This window comes from Lepisosteus platostomus, chromosome 16 (assembly GCF_059453375.1).
Source record: "Lepisosteus platostomus isolate fLepPlt1 chromosome 16, fLepPlt1.hap1, whole genome shotgun sequence".
Classification (NCBI taxonomy): Eukaryota; Metazoa; Chordata; class Actinopteri; order Semionotiformes; family Lepisosteidae; genus Lepisosteus; species Lepisosteus platostomus.
In genome coordinates, this window is record NC_142626.1 from 23,395,741 (window position 1) to 23,423,464 (window position 27,724).

Consider the following 27,724-nt stretch of genomic DNA (forward strand, 5'->3'; position numbering starts at 1 on the left):
TTTACATGGCGCCCCGGAGCAGCTGGGGTTAAAGGCCTTGCTCAGGGGCCCAGTGGAGTAGGATTCCTCTGCCGGCCACGGGATATGAACCAGCAACCTTCCAATCAAGTGCAGATCCTGAGCAACAGGGCCACCTCTCCGCATAAAGCACCTGGAGATGGCAGGGATGGCCAGATGGCTTCTGAGTTCTAGGGGAGCCTCAGATTGGACAGGGCTTTGCAGTTTCTCCTAAATATGTAGACATGCATGCAACTAATTAAATCTGTTTAATAAATCCCATGAAGTGATGTTCTTAAAGTGTTCTTCCCATGTATCAATTTTTTAATAAGCAGGACTCACACCCCTACTCTTTTCGAGAAACACCTTGAGGTTTTTAATGACCACAGAGAGTCAGGACCTCGGTTTTACATCTCATCCAAAGGAAGGTGCCCGTTTTAGAGTATAGTGTTCCCATCACTATACTGGGGTATTAGGACCCACATGGACCACAGGGTGAGCACCTCCTGCTGGCCCCACTAACACCTCTCCCAGCAGCAACCTTAGTTTTTTTGCAATTTAATCTAAATATACACCATATATCACATGCTCTGTGTATTCATTAGAATCTTTGTTATTAAAAAAACTTGGTTGTTAAAGCTGATAAAGTTGGTTAAAGATAAAGTTGGTTACCTGGGTTATTTTATCAGTCCTGAAAATGTATTAATCTTGAGTCCTTCCAGTACCTGAAACACGTCTGCCTAAGGCAGATGACTTATGGGGGGGTCTTCAGGGGAAGAACTACTGAGTGAAACATTTATTTAAAGATTTATGCAGATGCAGCCATTCAAAATGCACGGTACAAACCCGCGGTAAGGGAAGCTACCCACAAGCCACCGCAGGGCACTGCAGTAAGTGATTGGCTGGCCAAAATGACCGACAGGGGCACTCATGGTGCATTGGTCGGTAGTGAAAAGATTTAATCATTTAATCTCTTTACTGTGCACATTTTAATCCGCTTAGTATTGAATATTTATATGAAATTTTACCACTAAAGGGAAATTATAGTAGTTGAGCATAAAAAGAAGAGGAGCATAATGCATCTGAAGGTCATAAACGATATTAATTTAGGAACATAAACATTACTGTATGTAAACTGTACTGTGTGTGGCTGGTCTTGGTAGTTTAAAGAAAAAATACACACCAGTCTTCCATTTCTCCCTAAACATTTTAAGCATGAAAGTTTTATGAAACGGTACCCAAATATGTGATTGCTGTATAGAATTAATTTTAATTTAAAAAAAATATTTAACACGAAAATTAAGCTGTTTACATCTTCCGCCTGAGAACATAGTCACCTGTTGCTACCCTACGCAGAAACACAGCCACTAACTAGCAAAGAGAGGACATTAGCTAGCCAATATGATAAAGAAATAAATGATTATTTTGTTTATTTCTTTTGCACATTTATTTGAACATTGCCATCGATTGTACAAGCACTTGGAAACTGTCCAATCCCTAGTTCATCAGGCATTTTCTTTTACGCTGCGGGCATTCTCCCGGTCTGGCGCCGGTCTGTGTCTTCTAGGATATAATGCCAGCGATTTTTTTGGGGGTTTCCAATAACCCCGCAGCAAACTCTTGTTTTTGTTTCCACTATAACAGACAATCTCCTTTGCTTTTAACCGAGCGTTTAATCATTTCCTAAAATGATAATGATTTACTTTGTTTCCCTCACGGGATCAATAAAAGTATCTATCATCTATCTAAATTGAGACAGAATTCCGGGGTCTCATTATACCAGAGATTAAGGTAGAGCTTCAGAATGGTGATTGGCTGACACCTCTGATTGGGAAAAAAAGACGTGTTGATCTGCTATACATACTGTACCAGGAAGAGGATTTCTTTGAAACGTGTATTTTAAAAGTTTAATTAAGAAGTAAAAACCTTACAGCGTACACAGATTTCTAAACTGATCAGGAGGAAGAAAAATCACCCGTGTTTCGTGCATAAAAAGTGGTTATTAACTATCGAAGCCTTTTTTATTTATTTTATTTTTATTTAGATTTAGATTATTTAGAGTTCCCGTCACCCCCATTCCCATTTAAATCACAAACCTGTGTTTAATTAAATGTCTTTTAACGTAAATCGTTATCTTTGTCTTCTGCATAATAATGTTCACCACTCTGTCCAGCAAATTAATAATAAACTTTATTTTATATAGCATTTTAAACGACTAAGTAATTAGATTGCTCATAAACCTAATCACTTATTCTACATAAACACAGTGTAATTGCTCTCTGAAAATGCTTTTTCTTTTTATTTCAGCTCAGATTTCAACTATAGATCGTACACTGATTACTAGCGAAATACTGATGTTTTGCTCCCTCTTACCACAAAAATATTAAAAATAATGTATTGTAGCTGGGATAAACTTTTTTTTGAACGTGTCTCTACCTGCTGCGACTCGGACACGGATTGGTTAAAGATGGCGACAACTCAGGCACCCAGAGTTGGGGGGGCATCTTTCCGCCTCCCCAACTAAAATGCCAAATAGGAGTAGTTTTTAATTCAGTTTGAATTATAACTGTACGTACTGTCTTCGTATTTTGCCAGGGCTTTAAAGAGAGGGCGCGCCAAAATTTTTCGGTGCCGTCTGCGCTTTAAAGGTACCCCTGTCGCGGAAAAATTGGATCTCGGAACGTTCACCCAGCATAATTATTGTTTCCTTGCACTTTGACAGATTGTCTTTAAATCAGTTGTTGTCAGAATATCCCCACCTCCAAACAAGAAAAAAATCGCAACGATTTTATTAACTGGCTGTTTCAGTAACCTAAAGTATATATCTAAAGTAATAATTTAATAATATATGTAAATGTTTTAAGATATGTTTATGTTGTGAATGTCTGTAGATTGTATCTTATTTTTAGTTTTGGTTTTGTTTCAAATGGCCTTGCAGATCAGATACTGTAATAAGGAACAAAACAATTATCGCGCCCGGGTCCTCAATGGAATCGCTTTAACATGCTAATGTGTTGGTGTAACACTCTGTGTCTACAGTACATTGTGAACAAACCGGTTTCACAGGTATTTTCAACCCCCAACCAATGTTGTTTCATTGGTTGTTATCCTGTAAAGCACTTTGAGGACCTACGTTTAAAGGCACTATATAAAATAAAGGTTATTATTATTATTATTAATATTGATCATATTTTTCTTCCCAGAACTTGTTGTAAATTGTTGTTGTTATTGTTGTTGTTATCCTTTGAGAAGCATACTGTCCAGCTTGTCAGGTACATTATTTTGTAAAATAATAAGTAGAGCTTTGGGCTTATTAGTGCTCCACTTACAGCAACCCAATGTAAATACATTTTGTCTCCAAATCCACCACCACTTGTATGAATCATAACCCTGCCAAGTGATGCAAATTCCGCCACAATGGTTGTGTGCAGGAATTATTCAGTTTGGCATCTCCATGTTCAAGTAAACACTGCTCTGTGTGCAAATGCAAATGCATTTAAAAAAAGTTTTTTAAAGGCGCTATATAAAATAAAGTTTATTATTATTATTAATATTGATGATATTCTTCCTCCCAGGACTTTTAAAATTGTTGTTGTTATTGTTGTTATCCTGTAAAGCGCTTTGAGAAGCATACTGTCCAGCATATTGTAATTCATTGCACTTTGACAGATCGTCTTAAAATCACTTGTTGTTAGAATATCCCCCAAGAGGATATTCCCCCCAAGAGGATATAGAGGATATCCCCCAAGTATCCAGGTAACAGTGAAACGGGCGTACAGTCTGGGGAGATTGCCCGTTTTCCATGTAAATAGTTCCCTGGTTCCGCACCCCTTGGTGTCTCTCTCTTTCTCTCTCTCTCTGTCTTTCTTGGGCCCGCACTCTTGGCGGGCTTGTCTTGTGTTTCTCTCTCGTCTGGGTGCGGGAGTGCTGCTGGCGGGTGGTGACGTAGAAGAAATAAAGCACAGTTTTTAACTCCACAGGTTTGAGTCTCTGTGTTCATCCTCAACGGACCCAAATTCATTACATTGGTGTTAGAAGTGGGAGGATGGACAGTGAACGGCGAATGATGTCGGACTCAGAGAAGCGCTGGTTCCCCCAGCAGCCGAGTGCCCCCTAAAGCGCCTTTTGGGGGTGAGCAGCAGCCGCCAGGTCAAGTGACCTACTCAGTGGAAGGGGGGCCCTTTCCCGGGTCGCCTCAGGCCATGTGGCAGGAAAGAGATGCCAGACCAGCGGGGTCCAGCTTGCCACCCCTGCTCCAGCCTGCACCAGTGAGACCGAGCCATTATAATGATGAGATCCCATGGCAAATGTTTGAGGCCCAGAGGGGGGAGAGGGGGCACATCGCCCAGGAGTGCCAGGCGCTGGATCCCCAGGGACTCCGGAGGCCGTTGGGAAACGGAAGCGGAGTGGCCTAAAGGGGGGAAGGCTGCCCTTAAGCGACGCTACCCCCGCTTCGGAAAGCCAGAAAGAGCGCTTCACCCCGCCTGCTGTGGGAAGGGTTGGCCACAGCCGGGGCTTATTTCTTCCCTGCCTCATCGAGGGCAGACCCTGCCAGGCCCTTGTCGACACTGGTTCGACCATCACCCTGCTGCAGCCTGGTGTCCTGCTCACCGTGCACTTTGGGGCTGCGAGGGTGAAACAACCCTTCTACCTTGCCCCAGTCCACGAGGAATGTATCCTGGGGTTGGACTAGCTGACACCTTTCTGAAGCGGTACCATAATCTCTGGTATACGGACGACCCTGAAATTTGACTTGTTACTGTGTGATAAATTTTAAAGACGTAGATAAAAAAGTTTGGATTCTCATGTATCTGGTACAAGTATCTTTTAAAACAGTCTTTCTTGTGCTCTTGAGGATCCTTATGAGCTCTGGTTGAATGATAAGTGTTGCAGTTTAAATAATTTTCATTGTTAGAAATTATGAAACGCTCTGTTAAAAGCAAGGGAGCTTTTGTGTCTGCTATACTAAAAGAAAATACCAGACGAACTAGGAATTGGAAAGTTTTTCAGTGCGTGTACAATCGATGGAAATGTTCAAATAAATGTGCTAAAGAAATAAACAAAAAAAGTAATTTATTCCTTTATCATATTGGCTAATGTCCCGTCCTTGTTAGTTAGATCAACGAAATGCTGTGGTGTTACTTTTTGTAGATGATTTGAAAATCATTTAAAATGACGGTTACAAATAATGTGGACCAGCGTAATACTTTGAGTTTACAGCTTGTCCAAGGTCATTGATTATTAATAATATGAGTTATATCTTTGGTAAAGGCTTTGATGCATAAAATATTTCTGCATAATTAAAATATTTATGATAAAGGTAGGTTGTTTACTTTTGCCCAACTGAGCAATCTTGCTTTCATAAAATATACCAACGTTTTAATGACTGATGATTAACATGCTGTAATAATAATAATAATAATAATAATAATAATAATTGCTTACACTTATATAGCGCTTCTTCTGGACACTCCACTCAAAGCGCTTTACAGGCAATGGGGACTCCCCTCCACCACCACCAATGTGCAGCATCCACCTGGATGATGCGACGGCAGCCATAGTGCACCAGAACGCTCACCACACATCAGATATCAGTGGGGAGGAGAGCAGAGTAATGAAGCCAGTTCATAGAGGGGGGTTATTAGGAGGCCATGATTGGTAAGGGCCAATGGGAAATTTGGTCAGTACGCCGGGGTTACACCCCTACTCTTTTCGAGAAACGCCCTGGGATTTTTAATGACCACAGAGAGTCAGGACCTCGGTTTGACGTCTCATCCGAAGGATACACAGTTTAAATTTAAAAGCTCAAATGCTGTACATGAGAAGTTAAGCTTTATTGGCTCCTCCTGGCGGTTTTACAAGGTGATTCCGGATAAAAAAAAAAAAATCGGGTGGAGCGGTGGCTCTGTGGCTAAGGATATGTGCCTGTGACTGGAAGGTTGCCGGTTCAAATCCCACGGCCGGCAGAGGAATCCTACTCCGTGGGCCCCTGTGCAAGGCCTTTAACCCCAGCTGCTCCGGGGCGCTATGTAAATGGCTGACCTTGCACTCTGACCCCAAGCTTCTCCCTGTCTGTGTGTCTGTGTCTCCATGGAGAAAAGCTGGGGTATGCGAAAAGATGAATTCCTAATCCAAGAAATTGTATAGGGCTAATAAAGAAACATTATTATTATTATTATACTTTCCGGTATGACGTCAAATGACGCGATACACCACGTGATACTGCGTGATACTGCGTTTTGATGCGACACGCCCACCGGGGTTTACCGCGAAATACCCCACCCATTTTGAATGGCTGCATCTGTATGTGAAAGGCAGTCGAGCAGAAATGATTTTGTAAACTTTGCTGATTTAGCACTGCTAAGAGTTACTTTGTATTTGATAACATATCTGCTTCTGCTTCAACTTAGAGTTGAGAAGTATTTTAATCTATTTGAATCAATTTTAATTTGTTTTGAGTTGAATATTTAATCTATTAAAATGTTAAGGGTTTCCACTATTATTGAAATAGCAGGCTCTTTGATCTTGACCTCACATCATAAAAAAATTTCTGCACTACTAGCATTGAGATGTGGACTTCTGTGGAATTCTTCAGTTTGCTTCTCAGTTGAATTGTATTTAAGGGTTGACAAAGATTGCTCAGTTACCAAAAACCTGCATGTGGCACTGTTAATTTTGCAAAACTCTTTTATTTTACTAAAACCTCTGGTTTGGTATTGTCCATTTTAAATACTAGCTAACTGATGCAGAGATCTCAACCCACACAGACCTATGACATCTGGCACCCAATGGACCTAAGATCAGTGTCCCTGCATCTGCCTGCACCTACAGGAGCAGAAACCACCCCCAGCCACCCCAGAAACCACAGGAGACAAATAACTCTGGGGATAATGTTTGCTGTGACACAGCCGTGTCCTTGGTCAAGCCATCCTGTTCTGACATGACACTATTACTGTGGACATGCGCCCCGAAAACTGCTTTTCCAAGTAGATAAAAGAGGAATTAGCCAAGCATTGGGTAAACGTGCTTCAAAAAGTGGCATAAAACATAAAAATCTGTGCCCGCTGTGTGAGTAGAGGAGCTTTCAGGGAATGTAGGAAAGTGGTCAGAGAGTGCACTGCTGGTGGTCCTAGACAGTCTGTTAAGGGCAAGAACATAATGCAATGAAAATACAAAAGAGATATTGTGGTAATGCCAAGTCATGAACCACAAAACACAGGTCCTTTAAAATTGTCCCAAATGTATTATTTACAATAATCACCAAATTAGTCCTTTTTATAGAGAGTCATGGTGTAACATTTAACTTGGCCTTTACAGCCTTCCAGTTCACTTTAATCAATGCTACTTCATAATCCAGCTTCCATAATGAGAAGCTGGATCCTTACAAATTAAATACTGGAATATTCTACCCAAATGACAGAGCTGCAGGTGTATCTTTTTTAGACCCTCACACCTGAAGAAGGATCCACAGCCGAAACGTTGTGTTTCCTTTCTTTTCAGCAGGGAATGAATCCATTACCTTCAATAAAAAGGTCTAGTCTCTATTGTGTTAATAAATCCATCCAGCCTATGCATGCTGACGCAGCTCCCTACTTGACCTATTTTTTTAACTAATCCTTTCTTCCTCACTTCCTCATCATCAACCTTGAAAGTCCTCTGCTCGATAACCACAGACTGCCTGCTGGTGTAAAAGCACAGGGGCAATAGAAATTCATACATTCAATTATGAGAATTAACTCTCTTCCTTTCCCACAGGATCTTAAACCCAGACCTGTCACAGGGGACCCAGAGCCTATCCTGAAAAGCAATCGGTACAAGGCAGGTTACACCCTGGATGGGACACCAGTCCATCACAGGGCACACAGACAAAAACACACACACACGCCAGAGACAATTTCCCCAGAATCCAATTAACCTACTAGTATGTCTTTGGACTAAGGGAGAAAATCAGAGCACTCAGAGGAAACCCAAAGAAACACAGTGAAAACAAAACTTCCATGGAAACACTATCATAAAAATCGAACCCAGGGCCAGCAATGCTAACCTCTGCACCACTGTGTGATAGGTGAGGAAAGGTAATTCAATTAAATACAAACAAAGATAAGGAAAAAAGGTTTTTAAAAAACACAGATGAGTTTGAAGCAGGGGTGTTGCAAGTGAAAAGCTGAAAAGTTGTAATTAAATAGTAAAAATAACAGAAATGTTCGGTGATGCAGAGCTGCCAAAGGTGATACCGTATAACATATTCTTTTTTTAACTTAACCATACTTAAATTAAAATGTAAAAAAAAAACTTCAAGGATTTTAATTATTAATACAACTACATCATACCATCATAAAATGTTTCCATACCTTCTGTATTGATATATGGATTCCTTTGGAATTTTTCAGTTTATTTTTCAGCTGAGTTGTATTTGAGTTTGTATTTGAAGATTCTTCAGTTACCAAAAGCAAGAGCACTTATGTGTTACTGTTACTGTACAAAACATTGGTTATGTTGTTTCCATTACTAGTGGTTTGATTTTGCACATCTGAGACAGTGTACAGTATGTTCAATGGCAATGCTGGTGATTAGTACTGAACTTACTGAAAGCAATCTATATGGACATATTCACTTTGTACTACAAATGTGCACTGTATATTGTAAGAAACATCATTGATCAGATATCCACATTTGTAACAGGAACTCTTATGTGTAAAAAATAATTTAAAGTTGCAAAAGGGAGATGACTACCTTGATCCATTTAAAAGTTTGTAGCTAATTGATCCAAAGCTTTCCAGTCACGCAGAGCCAGGACACAAAGTAATAGGTTTATTCCATGCTGAAATGAGAAGAAAGAAAATGCAACGTTTTGGCCACAGAGCCTTTTTCAGCTGTGCTGTGAGAGGCATATTGAACAGTGAAAAGCACTCCCCCGCACTGCTGAGCAAGGCTTATATAGAGACCCAGGGCCTCAACAGAGCACCCAAGGGACCCAGGATCAATCTCTCAGACTCCACCTGCACCCACAGAAGCTGTAACTGCCACCTGGTCACCCCAGGCTTTCCGGGAAGACAAAGGCCACAGCTGAGAACTGAGAGCACAGTAAACATCGCTAGGATCTCTTCCAATTTGGAGTGACACGCCATGACCTTGGTCAAGCCAACCTGTCCCAATGCCACATCAAAACTGTTGACACGCCTGTTGACAAAATTGGAAGTAAGTAAGTGTAATCGAAGCCAGGATTGTGGCAGTTACAACAAAAAGTTGTCTCCACAGCATACGATCTACTGTATGTGTACTGCCTATTTGAGCTGTATGAAAGTGGGCAAGGAATTAGCTTCAAAACAATGGCTGGGTAGCTTATTCCACACTGCCATGACCCTGTATTTTCTTTCCACTTTCCACTTGTGTCCTGTGCAGTATCGTTTAGTCTATATTATCATGAGGTACTTGAAATGCCCCTTGCAAATAAATTTATTCAACAACTTAAGGAATTGCTGCTCAACGGGATGTTAAAACATTTAGCAAACAAGCTAAATTGTCTTGGCTGAATTGTATAACATACAGTTTAAAGGTGAATCAAAAATTATTTGGGCTTGGAATCTATGACACTGAAGCTGGTCTTCAACTACATTTGCATACAAGGTCTCCTGCAGAATCCAGAAACTGTGGAGTTCTTAAAGCTTTTTTTCATGTTAGTTTCACAAGTCCGACATGTACATACTTTAAATTGTAAACTAGAGGAAGAAGAGGGTCATCTCATTAAAAATCTTCTATACAGTTACTATTCAGTGGTAAACAAGGTGGTATGGTCGTACAGTAGTTAGCATAGCAGCCTTGCCTACTGGGGCCCTAGGTTAAATTCCAGACCTGGGGCACTATCTGTGTGGAATCTGAATGTTCTCTACATTTTTGTGTTAGTTTCCTCTGGGTGCTGCAGTTTTCTCTCATAGTCCAAAAAATACTGGTGGATTAACTGCCTTCTGGATAAACTAGGCCTGTGTGTGAGTGTCTGTGGGAAACAGAAATCAAAGAACAAGCTCTAAACTGCACTCTGTAACCATGCTGTTCATAGATAGACACTTTATTGATCCCGTGAAGGAAAAAACAGTGCAACAGCAGCTTAACACAGTCAACACAGCAACAGTGTCATGAAATGATCCAAATATACAACAATACAATACATTCGTACAATACAATTTGAACAGTCAGTGAGAAGTGCACTAAGAAGAGTTGCTCACAGTCCAGAATATACAAGGAACAAACAGAACAGTACACAAAAAGTTGTATTGTATATTATAAATATAAATATATTTTACAAGTCCCTGGCATATACAGTATTGCACAAAAAACAGTTGTAAACGGGAAAAGCCAGATGTAAGCAGAGAGTTTACTGCTTAGTCCAAAAACAAGTCAATGTTGCCCCTGTCCAAACACAAAGTTCATAACCATTGGTGAAAATAACTGGAATGTCTAAAACAGAGAAAGTATCAGAAGTATATTTTTGCAGCAGCAGGTCAAGTTAAATAATTTGTCTGCCAAAGTACCTTATGCGTGCTGATGCTGACTTAATTATTCAATCTATAAGTGACACTTGGTGAAGAAATTGGTAGAGTTTTAAATGTTTCACAATTCCTACATCATTAGCCTGGATTTGCACTAACTAGTAATTTGTGCACATTTTGCAGAAGCTCAGAGAGCTGAACATAACTACAGTGACAGAATGACCGATGGAAAGAAAAGCAGCATAATTCCATGTTTGGAATAAGTAAAGGTTTGTTCCATGCTGGAAAGAGAGGAAAGGAATCAGAATGTTTCGGCTGTGGAGCCTTCTTCAGTTGTGAGGAACCAGAAAAGGATCCACAGCCAAAATTTTGGGTACCCTTTCTTCTCTTTTCAACATGGAACAAACCTTTACCTGCAGCTTTGCAGTCTATGCATGCTGACTCAGCTATTTACTATAAGACATCTGTTCACAAATTACTATATTTATCTTAACAAAAAATTAGTTAAAGCATACAGTAAGTTAAAGCAATAAAAAAATGATTGGAAAGACGTGTGTATCATTTGTAATCCAGCGACATCCTAAAACTTTTAAAGGGTCTGAATACTTTTGCAAAGCCCTGTATATTAATTTCTTTATCTGTATCTTTTTTTCTGCTTGAATGCACTTTTAATTCCTTTTTATTTAACCACATCCTGGTCTTTTGATTCATTTTGTAATCCTCTTATGCTTTCATGAAGTTAGTGTAATATTGATCTGAATGAGCTATCACCCAACTAAATATTAAAAGAGCTCTGAGACAAATCCTGTACATTTTTTTGTAGCCATTCCTCCTCAGATCGCATATATAAAGGAATGATTTTGCATCAAACTTACCGATCTGATGACATTTTTCTTTCATCACCTACAATACATTTAGACTGTAAGTACTCTCTGTGTATGTACTGTCTGTGTGTCTGTGTGTTCTTCTGGTTTGTGCTCCATAAAATTTTTCTTTATGGATCATTTAATTGTAAATTCAGACATGTTCATCTGCACATAAATGTTCCTTATCTTTCAATGTTAAGTGAAATATATATTGTTACATCACATACACTTCTGTTACGTATGTCAAATGTGATCAAAATTTTAAACTAGATGAGATCATGTAAAGTTTCTCTCCTATTGAGTAAATTTTGCTCTTCTTCTCAACGTAACTGATATAGTTCCATCTTCTCATATCTGGTTGCTGCTCTAGGGAGACCAGCATTGCATCTCTGACCACACTTGATTTCCTTTTTTCTTTTCTCTTTTTTATTATTTGTATGCAAGATTTTGATTTTTACAGATGCAGCCATTCAAAGTGCGCGGTACAGACACGTACCGGAGGTAATTGGCTACGGCGTCGCGCATCGTGACGCAAGATGACGCGGGGTACCGCGGTACGTGATTGGTTGGTCTGTAAAGATTTACAGTAAACGTCTTTACTGTGCCTGTTGTAGTATTGAATATTAATATGGAATTTTACCACTGAAGGGAAATCTTAGTAGCTGAGCATAAAAAGAATAGGAGCATACTGCAACGCGTGTGAAGGCCATAAACTATATTAATTTTGGAACATGAACATACAGTATATGGCTGGTCTCGGTACTTTAAAGAAAACATACACGAAACATGGTTTCGTTATGACCAGAATTGGTCTTGAGATATTTTTAACTTGATTTACAGTATTTGAGAGGTATGTCTTGACACCGATACTACGTAAATACTGCTCACGTATATGTTTCTAGGTTTATATTATGCATTTCATAATATTTTCATAAAATTACTTTTGAGCAACTGATAAGAAGCGCGAAACGGTATGCCCAGGGCGTTTTAGTTTTCATTTTGTTTTAATGCAGTGCAGTGGATTGATTAGAGATATCAAGTACATACAAGTCATTTTTTAAATGTTGTAGTTCGTCTTGTAAAAATGTTACGAGTACATCATCTGTCAACAATTACACAGGTTCTGTTTCCATATTGCGGATTTTGGTTACGTAATATTATTTTCTAATTTCACGTTGTAAATATATGATTTGGGCAAACAGAGCCGCAAAGAAGTACATTATGGGTTGTTGTTTTTTTTGCAGTTTTATCTAGAACAAGCGATGCTTAAACCTTTGTCTGATTCTTGTGAAACTATCCACACGACAGTTACCTAGGAGTTGACTTCAGTGATGTCACTGATGGGATGTTTCTAAAAATCCATCCTCTGTAAAACGTCTTCTCTAGTTGTCCTGCATATGTATCCGCTAATGAAGCTGTGTGTTCTGAGCCTGGTTCTCTACATTTCTGTATGAACCAGCTTAGAGAGCTAAAGACAGCTTGTGTTTAAATTGAGTGTAAGGTAATTTATGCTTCTAAAGTCATAGTCAGCATTTCTTATTGTACTGTGCTGTAAACTTGTTCTGTGCCTAATTACATTATTTTATAGCTTTATCAAATCTGTACATTGTCTGTCGATAATGTTTCTGTAGTACTTTTTCAGCCCTCAGCATGTGACCGCGCTGGTGGCGCTGTGGGTTAGGTTCCTGACTCCCATGTCACACAGTCTGTGATTGAATCCCATGGAACTATGACTTTATTTTTTAACAAACATTTCTTTGAAAAAATGAAACGTTTCCCTTGGTCAGAGATTAAATAAAACCTCACTTGCACCAAACAAATTTATATTTCTAAATATCACAACATGATCAAATTTAAGTCTTTTTAATAACAATGAATAGTCACCTATGCGTTACAAAATAAACATTTATATTGATTTGAATCGCGTTTTGAAAAAATGTATTTTTTTTAATCGCGTATCTAAGGAAAATTGCAGTATAACTTTGTTCATGGACAAACAGTGGCATGTTACATTATAAGTTGTGTGTCTCCTCTTGCCAGAAAGCTCTAAATTGCATTTTGAGTGCGGTTTTTGACTTTTTCTAAATTGCAACCCATAAATAAACCTGATACAGTTTAGACTTACTGTATTCTAAACTGTATTACAACAGCACCTTGGACAATGCAACGTAAATTGCAAAAATGCACTTGGAATCTGTCCAAGCCCTACTACGAAAATTATTTAAACTGTGACACTTATCATTCATCTTTAAATAAACTTTATTTTATATAGCGTTTTAAGCGAATAGGTAATTAGATTGCTCATAAACCTGATCACTTTTTCTACATAAACACAGCGTGATTGCTCTCTGGAAATGCTTTTTCTTTATATTTAGGCTCAGATTTCAACTATAGATCGTATTATTATAAACTTTCTTGGAAAAATGTCTTTTATGTAAACCATGTTTGCTATTAATTCATTTAGGGCTAAAATACGTTCATTGTCTTCCAATCGAGTCGAGTTGATATTGGAAGCTTGCCACGCCCGGACTGTTACACCAATGCATTAGCATGTTAAAGCGATTTCATTGAGGAGCCTAGCTACTAGTTAACACTGTACTTACTACTTTGAAAATACCTGTGAAACCGGTTTAATTCGTCACAGCCAGCACTCCGGCAGAGAGGGGGGTTGTACTCGATAATGTCCGATGACATTCAGGTGGAAAGATTACAGATTTTAATCGTCTTTTTTCCGAACCAGGGAAAATCTGATCATGTTTCTCTATAACAATAATAAAAAACTTTAATTTACATTATTTTACATATCCCGCTTACACATCGCACAACTTTAATAAGTCTATTCTTTATTAATACTAAATAAATAATACTAAAAATACTACAGCAAAGAGGTCACTTGATTTTTGGAATAATTCCAAATAGCACAATGATCCACTGGCATCCCTGAAGTCTGTTTAGTCCATAATCTTCCAAATACAATCACTAAGCAATTATAAGAATTATACCATCCTATTTCTTTGTGATGTCCTGTAAAAACTAAACCTATTTTTATAAGGCTTTTACTCAAAAGATTTCCAAAAACATTTGTGAAGTACTATATTATTTCTAAAGGTTACTGGTACAACATCAATCATTAAAGCTTAACAATAAAGTTTAGATTGCTGACTATGGACTAACTACATTAACTAACTGCAATGCAACAGTAGACATTTTACAAGTAAGAATATCTGGTTGAATTCTTGCATTTGTAGCCAATTTAATGCGAGAGATTTTAAGTTTTAACAGAAGAAAACTACGAATATGAAAACAGCCATAACAACAAAAATTACTGTGCAAATATCAAAAGGCTACTTCAGTAATGAAATAATAATCACAGTAGAAACCAGACACTGTTTACACCATATTGTTAAGAAAGACTCAAGACAGAAATGTTCATGCACAGCTGGAAAAAACAACTTCTAAAACAACAGTGAAGGCTGCAACATTACGCCCATGCTTTTCCACACTTGTAAGGATAACCTTAAAACTTAGGCTGTTGAGTCCAATCAATTAAAGCTGGAGTTCTGCAGGTTGTACAGGCTTAAAAGGTAGATCGGTAGTTTATCTGCAATATAGTCCAGTACTTTAGGTGTTTCTTGATTTAATTTTCCTGCTTATTAATGCTTACTTTCCTACATTTCCAATGCAGTTCACTATCATTATACACAAAAGCCAAACCATAAACTTTGAAGCTAGCAGACTTCAAGAAAACACCTGTTGGTGTTAAATGGTGAGGTTTTATTATAATCTAAGGTATGAAAACAAACTAGCTACATTTTTAACACACTATATAATACACCACTTTTTTGTTGTAACCCAAGTGATTTGAAGCATTTCTGTTTTAATTGAATTTCTAGAGTTATTTCTCCAATGTTTAGGAGGATATCGCCATAATAAGGGGCATGCTTGTCATATGCTAAAAGAATAGCTTATAACAGGAAAGGCAAAGTCTGTTTTTTTAAAAAAAGCTTCTTTAAAGCCTATGCCCCAGAAGGTCCATTTATGTTGAGCTGTGAAAATGCTTTACAGTAAAAACCTTGTGTAAATGGTTAAAAGCAATGATCCAGGGACCAAAGGTGATTCAGGAGCCTAGAACCAATATTTGTGTGCTCGGTGCAGTCGGATGTTGAAATTTGTTCCCCATTTTTGAAAAAGTCCCACTGTATGCTGTTCCTTTTGTTTACAATAAGAATCTAGGAACCTCTAGGAGACATCAACTGCAAAGTGACATGACTGAGAGCCTCTTGAGTCCTGCAGATACAGGATACAGGGTACCTCATAATTTTAATGAAATCAAATGTGTACTGTACGTGTAAAACTGAAGCTGACCAAACAACCATCCCCTTTTCTGCAGAGCGTGTTTAATTGTACTGTTTCAGCACATCAGTTTTTTCATGTAGAAAAAGCGATTAGGTTTATGAGCAATCTAATTACCTATTTGCTTAAAACGCCATATAAAATAAAGTTTATTTAAAGATGAATGATAAGTGTCGCAGTTTAAATAATTTTCGTAGTAGGGCTTGGACAGATTCCAAGTGCATTTTTGCAATTTACGTTGCATTGTCCAATGTGCTGTTGTAATACAGTTTAGAATACAGTAAGTCTAAACTGTATCAGCTTTATTTATGGGTTGCAATTTAGAAAAAGTCAAAAACCGCACTCAAAATGCAATTTAGAGCTTTCTGGCAAGAGGAGACACCTAAATTATAATGTAACATGCCACTGTTTGTGCATGAACAAAGTTATACTGCAATTTTCCTTAGATACGCGATTATAAAAAATAAATGTTTTAAACCCCGGGCGGAACACATTCCATAAGAATCAGCGCTTTTATACAGCATATCGCCTTTAAACACATATATTTAAACATGTGTTTACGATTTGATTCAAATCAATATAAATGTTTATTTTGTAACGCATAGGTGACTATTCATTGTTATTAAAAATACCTAAATTCGATCATGTTGTGATATTTAGAAATATAAATTTGTTTGGTGCGAGTGAGGTTTTATTTAATCTCTGACCAAGGGAAACGTTTCATTTTTTCAAAGAAATGTTTGTTAAAAAATGAAGTCATAGTTCCATGGGATTCAATCACAGACCATGTGACATGGGAGTCAGGAACCTAACCCACAGCGCCACCAGCGCGGTCACATGTTGAGGGCTGAAAAAGCACTACAGAAACATTATTGACAGACAATGTACAGATTTGATAAAGCTATAAAATAATGTAATTAGGCACAGAACAAGTTTACAGCACAGTACAATAATAAATGCTGACCATGACTTTAGAAGCATAAATTACCTTACACTCAATTTAAACACAAGCTGTCTTTAGCCCTCTAAGCTGCTTCATACAGAAATGTAGAGAACCAGGCTCAGAACACACAGCTTCATTAGCGAATACATATGCAGGACAACTAGAGAAGACGTTTTACAGAGGATGAATTTTTAGAAACATCCCATCAGTGACATCACTGAAGTCAACTCCTAGGTAACCAAAATCCGCAATATGGAAACAGAACCTGTGTAATTGTTGACAGATGATGTACTCGTAACATTTTTACAAGATGAACTACAACATTTAAAAAATGACTTGTATGTACTTGATATCTCTAATCAATCCACTGCACTGCATTAAAACAAAACGAAAACTAAAACGCCCTGGGCATACCGTTTCGCGCTTCTTATTAGTTGCTCAAAAGTAATTTGACCGTATGAAATGCATAATATAAACCTAGAAACATATACGTGAGCAGTATTTACGTAGTATCGGTGTCAAGACATACCTCTCAAATACTGTAAATCAAGTTAAAAATATCTCAAGACCGATTCTGGTCATAATGAAACCATGTTTCGTGTATGTTTTCTTTAAAGTACCGAGACCAGCCATATACTGTATGTTTATGTTCCAAAATTAATATCGTTTATGGCCTTCACACGCGTTGCAGTATGCTCCTATTCTTTTTATGCTCAGGCACTAAGATTTCCCTTCAGTGGTAAAATTCCATACAAATATTCAATACTTAAACGGGCACAGTTAAGACATTAAATATACATATACATACTGTATACAGTACACTTTGCATACGGTAATATGTTTATGTTCCTAAATCAATCTCTTTTATGAGCATGTGAAAGGCATGGTGAATCGATTCTCAAAAATTACTGTACTTTGCATGATTGGGAAAAAAATGTGTGATTGCGAAATGCTGTGGTGTTACTTTTACAAAGACGGTCAATGAAAAAAAGAATGTGGACCAGGGCAGTACTTTTACACTTACAGCTTGTCCAAGGTCATTCATTATTAATACTATTAGTAATATCTTCCTTAAAGACTTTGATGGCGACAGCTCAAACATGAGAGGTTGAGCTTTATTAGCTCCACCTTGTGGAAATTCCGGATACTATTATTTTGCTTGCCGTATTTACCGGTAACTCGCAGTAGACTACGTACAGCATACCGGAAAATAATGCGGTATCGCCCTCGCATTTTGAATGGCTGCATATGTATACTCGTACAGAGTGCAGGATGTGTATGTGCAGGACGACATGGCGATGGCACTGTATGATATAACTTGTGAAGCGCTTGCTTAGCTGTTGCTGTTATTGTGTGAACTGCATGGCTCTTGCTGCTAGGTACCGGATAAAGGCAGTGTTGGTTTAAAATATAGCTAAGAATTCCTCTTCCCTTTGATGCACTGCTTACCCAACTTCCTCAAGACACTGTGAATTCTACACAGAGCACAGATTGTAATCATATAAATAGAGTACTTTATACCATGGCTAAGGGAATACCAGAGGACATGCCAGAAAGTTAATGGAAATATTGAATCTGTGTTACGTAGAACAGATGGGCAACAGCTGGCAAATGTTTAAATGTATTTCATACCGAAATACCTTCATCTTGTCTACAAGACTCTATTGGAAGGATATGAAATGAAATTTCTGATATGATGAGAAATTTCATCATGTAGTGTTTTCCTGACAGTGGTGCTCCAGAATCTCCCATAAGTGTTCAACAGGGTTGAGATCTGGTGACTGGGATGGCATTGTCATCCTGGAGTATTTCAACTCCCATCAGCATAGAAATGCTGCATCATAGTGAAGTAAGATGTGAAGACGGGGTTAATTTTAAGTCCTTTCTGCATGAAGATTAGACTTCTAAGGCTGGAGTTTATGGCAGGAAGGGGGTTAACTAATAAGGATTCCAAATGCGAGCTACAGATGCAGCCATTCAAAATGGGTATCACGCGGTTCACGTGTGTCACGTGACTAACTATCCGGCGTCGCCTTGTAAAACCGCCAGGGGGAGCTTAACCTCTCATGTACAGCATTTGAGCCTTTAATTTTGAACTGTGTATTACAGCATGTTAATCATCAGTCATTAAAATGTTGGTATATTTTATGAAAGCAAGATTGCTCAGTTGGACAAAAGTACACAGCCTACCTTTATCAGAAATATTTATGCATCAAAGCCTTTACTGAAGATATTACTAATAGTATTAATAATGGATGACTTTGGACAAGCTGTATACTCAAAGTATAATTTCTTTAGCACATTTGTACAAGCACTTGGAATCTGTCCAAGCCATACTTTGTCAGGCATTTTGTTTTACTTCAACGGGCATAAAAACTTCCTTGCTTTTAACAGGGCGTTTCATAATTTCTAACTACGAAAATGATTTAAAATGCGACACCTATCATGAAAAGAAAAAAAATACACACCAGTATTCCATTTCTCCCTAAACATTGTAAGCTTCGAAGTCTTTAACTAACGTGATACCGGAGTCAACAAGCATACTTTTAGAATTTGATTAAAAGGGAATATAATATGGAATCGCGTATCTCAAGAATTTAATAACGGTATGATTATATCCGTGTACTGCGGCAGGGCTGTGTAGGGCTGTTTCGCCTGCCTGTTCATGCGAGCTGTCTTGTAGCCTACTGGTCTAGGTGCGTGACTACCAACTGGCAGGTTGTGTGTTCGAATCCAGCTGGTGCTGGACCTTTCAGTTTTATTTATTTATTTTTTAATCGCGTAACATAAACATATTACCGTATGCAAACTGTACTGTATACAATATGTATATGTATATTTAATGTCTTAACTGTGCCCGTTTAAGTATTGAATATTCATATCTAATTTTACCACTGAAGGGAAATCTTAACATAAAAATACAGTATATGGCTGGTCTCGGTACTTTAAAGAAAAAAATACACACCAGTATTCCATTTCTCCCTAAACATTGTAAGCTTCGAAGTCTTTAATTAACGTGATACTGGAGTCAACAAGCATACTTTTAGAATTTGATTAAAAAGGAATATAATATGGAATCGCGTATCTCAAGAAATTAATAACGATATAATTATATTCATGTTGCAAAAGAACTGCAGCGGACATAAAAACTCCCTTGCTTTTAACAGAGCGTTCCATAATTTCTAACTACGAAAATGCCAGGTGAAAGGATTTGTAAACATATTTTGTTAAAGCAAGTCAGTTTTTTCCGCAACACATAAAATACATTTTTCCAAGAAAGTTTAGCCTTTGTCACTAATGAAACCACTAAATAAAGACATAAATATAGAAATCTTAAGATTTGTTTTATTTAATGTTGGTAGCAGGATGAACTGTCAGAGTGTATATTTTGTCGCAAAGTTGCTGCAAGATGTTAACAGTGAAAAAGGTATTTAGAAATGAGTTATTTCAAGATGAAAAAGAAAACATACACGAAACATGGTTTCATAACGACCAGAATCGGTCTTGAGATATTTTTAACTTGATTTACAGTATTTGAGAGGTATGTCTTAACACCGATACTACAGTGCTTAAGTACTGCTCACGTATATGTTTCTAGGTTTATATTATGCATTTCATACGGTCAAATTACTTTTGAGCAACTAATAAGAAGCGCGAAACGGTATGCGTTTTACTTTCGTTTTGTGCTGGGACCCGTGGATTGATTAGAGATATCAAGTACATACAAGTCATTTTTTAAATGTTGTAGTTCGTCTTGAAAAAATGTTACGAGTACATCATCTATCAACAATTACACAGGTTCTGTTTCCATATTGCGGATTTTGGTTAGGTATTATCAAATCCAGTGGCGCTGTGTGTTAGTTTACTGAGTCCCATGTCACATGGTCTGTGATTGAAACCTGTAAAACCGGTTTAATTCGTCACAGCCAGCACTCTTCAGGTGTGAGGGTCTTCTGCTCAGAATGAAACGCTAAAATGTTTGTGTATATTCTAATGGTAGTGGGGGCAGGGTGTGTGGGAACAGGTTTGGTTGAAATTGCATTGGAGATCTATGTTCTTCACACCTGAAACATTTTCTCTGAAAGCATTTTCTTCGCAGTTTAACCGATCTTGTTACAGCATGTTACAGTTTACTATTATTAACCATATTAATTTTAAGTGCTTAATGTAAAATCTTGTAAAAATATATTTTCATTGTTCAAATATACATTAAGTCTGACTATCATATAATAAGTTAAATACAAAACTAAAGAAAAAATAGGGTTAAATATAATTCAAAATATTTTGCTAACAATGTTAACTGTTTATGAATAATAAAATGTATTAACCAAGGAGTAGGATGGCACAGTTGTTAGTATGTTTTTTGTTTTGTTTCTTTTTCATAAATACAACAGTAGTACCTGATGTCTAAGTGGCTTTCAAAATTAAATTATGCATGCAAACCTGTGAACTAGAAAGATAACTAAGATATCCATCCATTATATTCCATAATATCCATGAAATATATGGCGCTGAAATATGTGTGGCGCAGTGGTGGCCTGACACGGTGAGGTGCGCTGGCAGCTGTGTGGTGTGACGCTGTGGTGGCCTGGCACGGTGAGGTGCGCTGGCAGCTGTGTGATGCACTGGTGGCCTGGCACGGTGAGTTGCGCTGGCAGCTGTGTGGTGTGACGCAGTGGTGGAAATGTTCACCATGTTTCACTATGCTGAAAATGTTTGTACCACACTTTTTTGAGGCCTGTTTAATTGTGTCTGAAGTCTGATGTTGTAAATTTTATTGTTAAAAAGATCCATGAAAATGTCACTACTAAAGTTAGCTGGTACTGTTGGTATTGTAAGTGGCAAGTAGAGCTCATATTTTAGATTTTGTGTAGTTGCTAGCGTTGAACTGTGTGTTGGATGCACATGAATATATTCATTATATGCCAGCGCACCTCACCGTGCCAGGCCACCACTGTATCACACAGCTGCCAGCGCACCTCACCATGCCAGGCCACCACTGCGTCACATAGCTGCAAGCGCACCTCATCGTGCCAGGCCACCACTGCATCATACAGCTGCCAGGGCACCTCACCGTGTCAGGCCACCACTGCGTAACACCACATAGCTGGCAGCGCACCTCACCATGCCAGGCCATCACTGCGTCACACCACACAGCTGCCAGCGCATGTAACCGTGCCAGGCCACCACTGCGTCACACCACACAGCTGCCAGCGCACCTCACCGTGCCAGGCCACCACTGCATCACACCACACAGCTGCCAGCGTACCTCACCGTGCCAGGCCACCACTGCATCATACAGCTGCCAGGGCACCTCACCGTGTCAGGCCACCACTGCGTAACACCACATAGCTGCCAGCGCACCTCACCATGCCAGGCCATCACTGCGTCACACCACACAGCTGCCAGCGCACCTCACTGTACCAGGCCACCACTGCGTCACACCACATAGCTGCCAGCGACCTTACCGTGCCAGGCCACCACTGCGTCACAACACACAGCTGCAAGTGCACCTCTACATACCCGACCACCACTGCATCACACAGCTGCCTGTGCACCTCTACATGCCCGACCACCACTGCATCACACAGCTGCCAGCGTACCTCACCATGCCAGGCCACCACTGCGTCACATATCTGCAAGCGCACCTCACCGTGCCAGGCCACCACTGCATCATACAGCTGCCAGGGCACCTCACCGTGTCAGGCCACCACTGCGTAACACCACATAGCTGCCAGCGCACCTCACCATGCCAGGCCATCACTGCGTCACACCACACAGCTGCCAGCACATGTAACCGTGCCAGGCCACCACAGCGTCACACCACACAGCTGCCAGCGCACCTCACCGTACCAGGCCACCACTGCGTCACACCACACAGCTGCCAGCGCACCTCACCGTGCCAGGCCACCACTGCGTCACAACACACAGCTGCCAGTGCACCTCTACATACCCGACCACCACTGCATCACACAGCTGCCAGTGCACCTCTACATACCCGACCACCACTGCATCACACAGCTGCCAGGGCACCTCACCGTGCCTGGCCACCACTGCGTCACAACACACAGCTGCCAGTGCACCTCTACATACCGGACCACCACTGCATCACACAGCTGCCAGTGCACCTCTACATACCCGACCACCACTGCATCACACAGCTGTCAGCGCACCTCACCGTGCCAGGCCACCACTGCGTCACATAGCTGCAAGTGCACCTCACCGTGCCAGGCCACCACTGCATCATACAGCTGCCAGGGCACCTCATCGTGTCAGGCCACCACTGCGTAACACCACATAGCTGCCAGCGCACCTCACCATGCCAGGCCATCACTGCGTCACACCACACAGCTGCCAGCACATGTAACCGTGCCAGGCCACCACAGCGTCACACCACACAGCTGCCAGCGCACCTCACCGTGCCAGGCCACCACTGCGTCACACCACACAGCTGCCAGCGCATGTAACCATGCCAGGCCACCACAGCGTCACACCACACAGCTGCCAGCGCACCTCACTGTACCAGGCCACCACTGCGTCACACCACACAGCTGCCAGCGCACCTCACCGTGCCAGGCCACCACTGCTTCACAACGCACAGCTGCCAGTGCACCTCTACATACCCGACCACCACTGCATCACACAGCTGCCAGCGCACCTCACCGTGCCAGGCCACCACTGCGTCACATAGCTGCAAGTGCACCTCACCGTGCCAGGCCACCACTGCACCACACAGCTGCCAGCGCACCTCACCGTGCCAGGCCACCACTGCATCACACCACACAGCTGCCAGCGTACCTCACCGTGCCAGGCCACCACTGCATCATACAGCTGCCAGGGCACCTCACCGTGTCAGGCCACCACTGCGTAACACCACATAGCTGCCAGCGCACCTCACCATGCCAGGCCATCACTGCGTCACACCACACAGCTGCCAGCGCATGTAACCGTGTCAGGCCACCACTGCGTCACACATATTTCAGCGCCGGATATTATGGAATATAATGGATGGATATCTTAGTTATCTTTCTAGTTCACAGGTTTGCATGCATAATTTAATTTTGAAAGCCACTTAGACATCAGGTACTACTGTTGTATTTATGAAAAAGAAACAAAACAAAAAACATACTAACAACTGTGCCATCCTACTCCTTGGTTAATACATTTTATTATTCATAAACAGTTAACATTGTTAGCAAAATATTTTGAATTATATTTAACCCTATTTTTTCTTTAGTTTTGTATTTAACTTATTATATGATAGTCAGACTTAATGTATATTTGAACAATGAAAATATATTTTTACAAGATTTTACATTAAGCACTTAAAATTAATATGGTTAATAATAGTAGACTGTAACATGCTGTGACAAGATCGGTTAAACTGCGAAGAAAATGCTTTCAGAGAAAATGTTTCAGGTGTGAAGAACATAGATCTCCAATGCAATTTCAACCAAACCTGTTCCCACACACCCTGCCCCCACTACCATTAGAATATACACAAACATTTTAGCGTTTCATTCTGAGCAGAAGACCCTCACACCTGAAGAGTGCTGGCTGTGACGAATTAAACCGGTTTTACAGGTTTCAATCACGCACCATGTGACATGGGACTCAGTAAACTAACACACAGCGCCACTGGATTTGATAATACCTAACCAAAATCCGCAATATGGAAACAGAACCTGTGTAATTGTTGATAGATGATGTACTCGTAACATTTTTTCAAGACGAACTACAACATTTAAAAAATGACTTGTATGTACTTGATATCTCTAATCAATCCACGGGTCCCAGCACAAAACGAAAGTAAAACGCATACCGTTTCGCGCTTCTTATTAGTTGCTCAAAAGTAATTTGACCGTATGAAATGCATAATATAAACCTAGAAACATATACGTGAGCAGTACTTAAGCACTGTAGTATCGGTGTTAAGACATACCTCTCAAATACTGTAAATCAAGTTAAAAATATCTCAAGACCGATTCTGGTCGTAATGAAACCATGTTTCGTGTATGTTTTCTTTTTCATCTTGAAATAACTCATTTCTAAATACCTTTTTCACTGTTAACATCTTGCAGCAACTTTGCGACAAAATATACACTCTGACAGTTCATCCTGCTACCAACATTAAATAAAACAAATCTTAAGATTTCTATATTTATGTCTATATTTAGTGGTTTCATTAGTGACAAAGGCTAAACTTTCTTGGAAAATGATTAAATCTTTGCACTACCAACCAATGCACCACGAGTGCCCCTGTCGGTCATTTTGGCCAGCCAATCACTTGCCCTGCGGTGCCCTCCGGTGCCCCGCTGTGGCTTGTGGGTAGGTTACTGTACCGCGGGTTTTTACCTCGCATTTTGAATGGCTGCATCTGTAGGAGAGCTAGGGAACCCCTGGAGACTAATCCCTGACCATTTGGCCAAAAAGCTGTAAACTGGTCAAACACGTGACCTCCCCCTTTACCATAATAACGAATGACGAATCAGAGCACCAAGTAAGGACTATATAAGCCTAAAGTTTGTACCAGCACTTTGAACAATACTTCGGTTTTGTTGTTTCTTGTGGGAAACAAGACTTCGGCTTTATTGTTCCTTGCATGCAATAAACTCATCTGTTTAACTTCATCTCGGGATCCATAACCTTATTCTTTCTGTTACAACAATAGGAATATCATGTTTACACAGAATAGCTTTGTATTTATTGGCATTTACCTCTAAGGGGTTGAGTGGACCTAATCCATGCCAGGAAAATGCATCTTAACAAAGACCCAGATCCCTTCACAATAGGATTCACGCTGTTGAGCCTGTAGGCTTCTTTTGGTGTGCACTGTGTACTCGCCTGATTGTTGAAAAGAGGCTGAAGGATGCCTCATCTGACCATATTACTTTTTTCCACTGCACAGTAAACCACTGCTGGTGTTCTCTGTACCACTTCATTCACAAAAATGCATCTTTAAGTGAAACAAGCAGTCTATGCACTGCAACCTGGCTACAGTATCCCTCTTTGTGAACGTCTTGACAGACTGTACTTGAAGATATGGCCTGCTCATGTCTTAGGTTGAACAGATCTTAAATGCCCAGTATTTTTATACTTAACCTTGAACACGATAGCTGTTGCAATCAAATGATTCATAGTTGCTCTTCTGTTTTGCCTTGCATTTCAAACTAATGCATGAACACCATAGTCAAGGACTATAAGCATTTGTCCACAGTTACCCTTAGCTGATGATGTCTTCCTTTCAGACTCTTCCCCGTGAAACATCAGCAAGTTGGCAATATTTGTCACTGAAGTACCTGCCCATTGTGCCCCAACAATCACCTTTCTCTCAAAGTCACTGAGTTTCATTCTCCAGCCAAGGTAACCAAACTAATGGGCAACTTTTATACATGAACCTTAGCATGATGGGATGTTCATTTTCTCTCTCCATCCTTCTATTTCTAGAGAAACATGACGACCCAGAAGATGGCCACTCTGCTGCTGTTCCTCATGGTTGTGATTGTAGTGCCTGTGTTGGGACGCTGTCCACCCCCTGCCAATGAGACAGCCTATCAAAAATTCTTACGACAGCATTACAATAATTGTGGCATGGGTACTAAAGATTGTCCTTCGGTAATGAGTGAAAGGTGCATGGGCAAGCCCTGCAAGGAAAAAAACAGCTTCGTCATCAATACCACGACAAAACAGATGCAAGATGTCTGTGGCAAAGGGGGCAAGCCTTTGAGTGGTAACTTGCGCCAAAGCACCTCTCCCTTCTAAGTTCTCACCTGTAAAAACAAAGGGTCCGAAAGCCCCCCTTGTAAATTCAAGGGGGTCAAAAGCTCCAGATACATTGTCATCGGCTGTAATGATGAGAATTACCCTGTGCACTTTGATGAAAGTGTAATCCCATAACTGGATTAGCCTGGCGTCTGCTTTATTCTGTAAAGCCATTCAAATAATTTCACTTACACTCTTCAATTTGTACTTTGATGCATTTAAATAATGAAACGCTGTGAGAGGGTACTGTGTTACCACATTACCCTCTAACATGCTTTTGTCAGAGAAACAACCACCTTATAATTTAAAATACTGTATATGCAGTCAGCTCCATGAGGTTGTAGAGTAGTGGGTGAACCATCCCGTCAACTTTCAGACAGAAGAGATATCTTGGGAGTACTCACTCATCTTTTAAAAATTGAAAGTCAATGTTATGAAGAAGGGAGAGTTATTTGAATTAACACAACAGCTCTCGAACTGTTTTAAAGTGTCAAAACTTGTTAAACTACCTATTTCTGCAACGATGCCCAAAGAACACAGTAAATGTTTAATGTCAACATCTCGTTAATGCTCTCTACTTGAAACGATACATATAAGTGGATCCCAGCAAAAAAAAAAGCAAAACCCTAAAGAGCAGTGTTTGAATGTGATTGGCACAGGGGATCATATTGGTTGTCACCTACATAGGCACAGTAAAAAGTTTTCTCACATAGATTTCTAGATGATACTGTGGATTATACAAGATGTTTGGATGAGAAGAGCAGTTATTGATGTGATTACTGGTAATTGAGGTATTATCATGCACTGTTAAATTATGATTGTTTCAACATGGATATTGAACCTGCTGTCTAGAAAGCAATACTTTCACATTGCTGCAATTTGCCATTTAATTCTCTTTTAAGGTACAACTAACTGGAGTGAAATAAATAAACCATTCTGTGAAAAATCAAATTGTCCAGGAGTGTTTATGTTCAAGAGCAACTTGAGTTTTTCATCCATTTGTTATCAGAAAGAAGCCCATAGCCTATTCTGGAAGCTTAGGGACACAATGGGAGACTGTGCCCTGATTTTCCATTACATAAACAATGACAATTTAAGGACACCAATCACAATAGCGACCATATCTGTGAATTGTGGAAGGAAGCCAGACCATTAAGAACAATAGAAACATGGACGTGGGGGGATCTTGCATACTCCACACACAAAACGCCCTAGTCTGGATGAGAATCCAAAATCCAGGAGCTGCTTTGCCACAGCATGTTGTCATGCCATTGTGGCTCTCTCTAGTCTCTAAACTCAAAGTTACTCTCTCTGGT

The 27,724-nt window shown here is 39.9% G+C and overlaps 1 long non-coding RNA gene across 1 annotated transcript; it reads left to right on the forward strand.

Moving 5' to 3' along the window:
• Positions 1 to 11,367: 11,367 nt before the first annotated feature.
• Positions 11,368 to 27,359, forward strand: LOC148647073 (uncharacterized). Its single transcript, XR_015927745.1, has 3 exons — positions 11,368 to 11,405; positions 25,895 to 26,009; positions 26,094 to 27,359. It is a non-coding gene; the product is annotated as an uncharacterized LOC148647073 (long non-coding RNA).
• Positions 27,360 to 27,724: the final 365 nt, after the last annotated feature.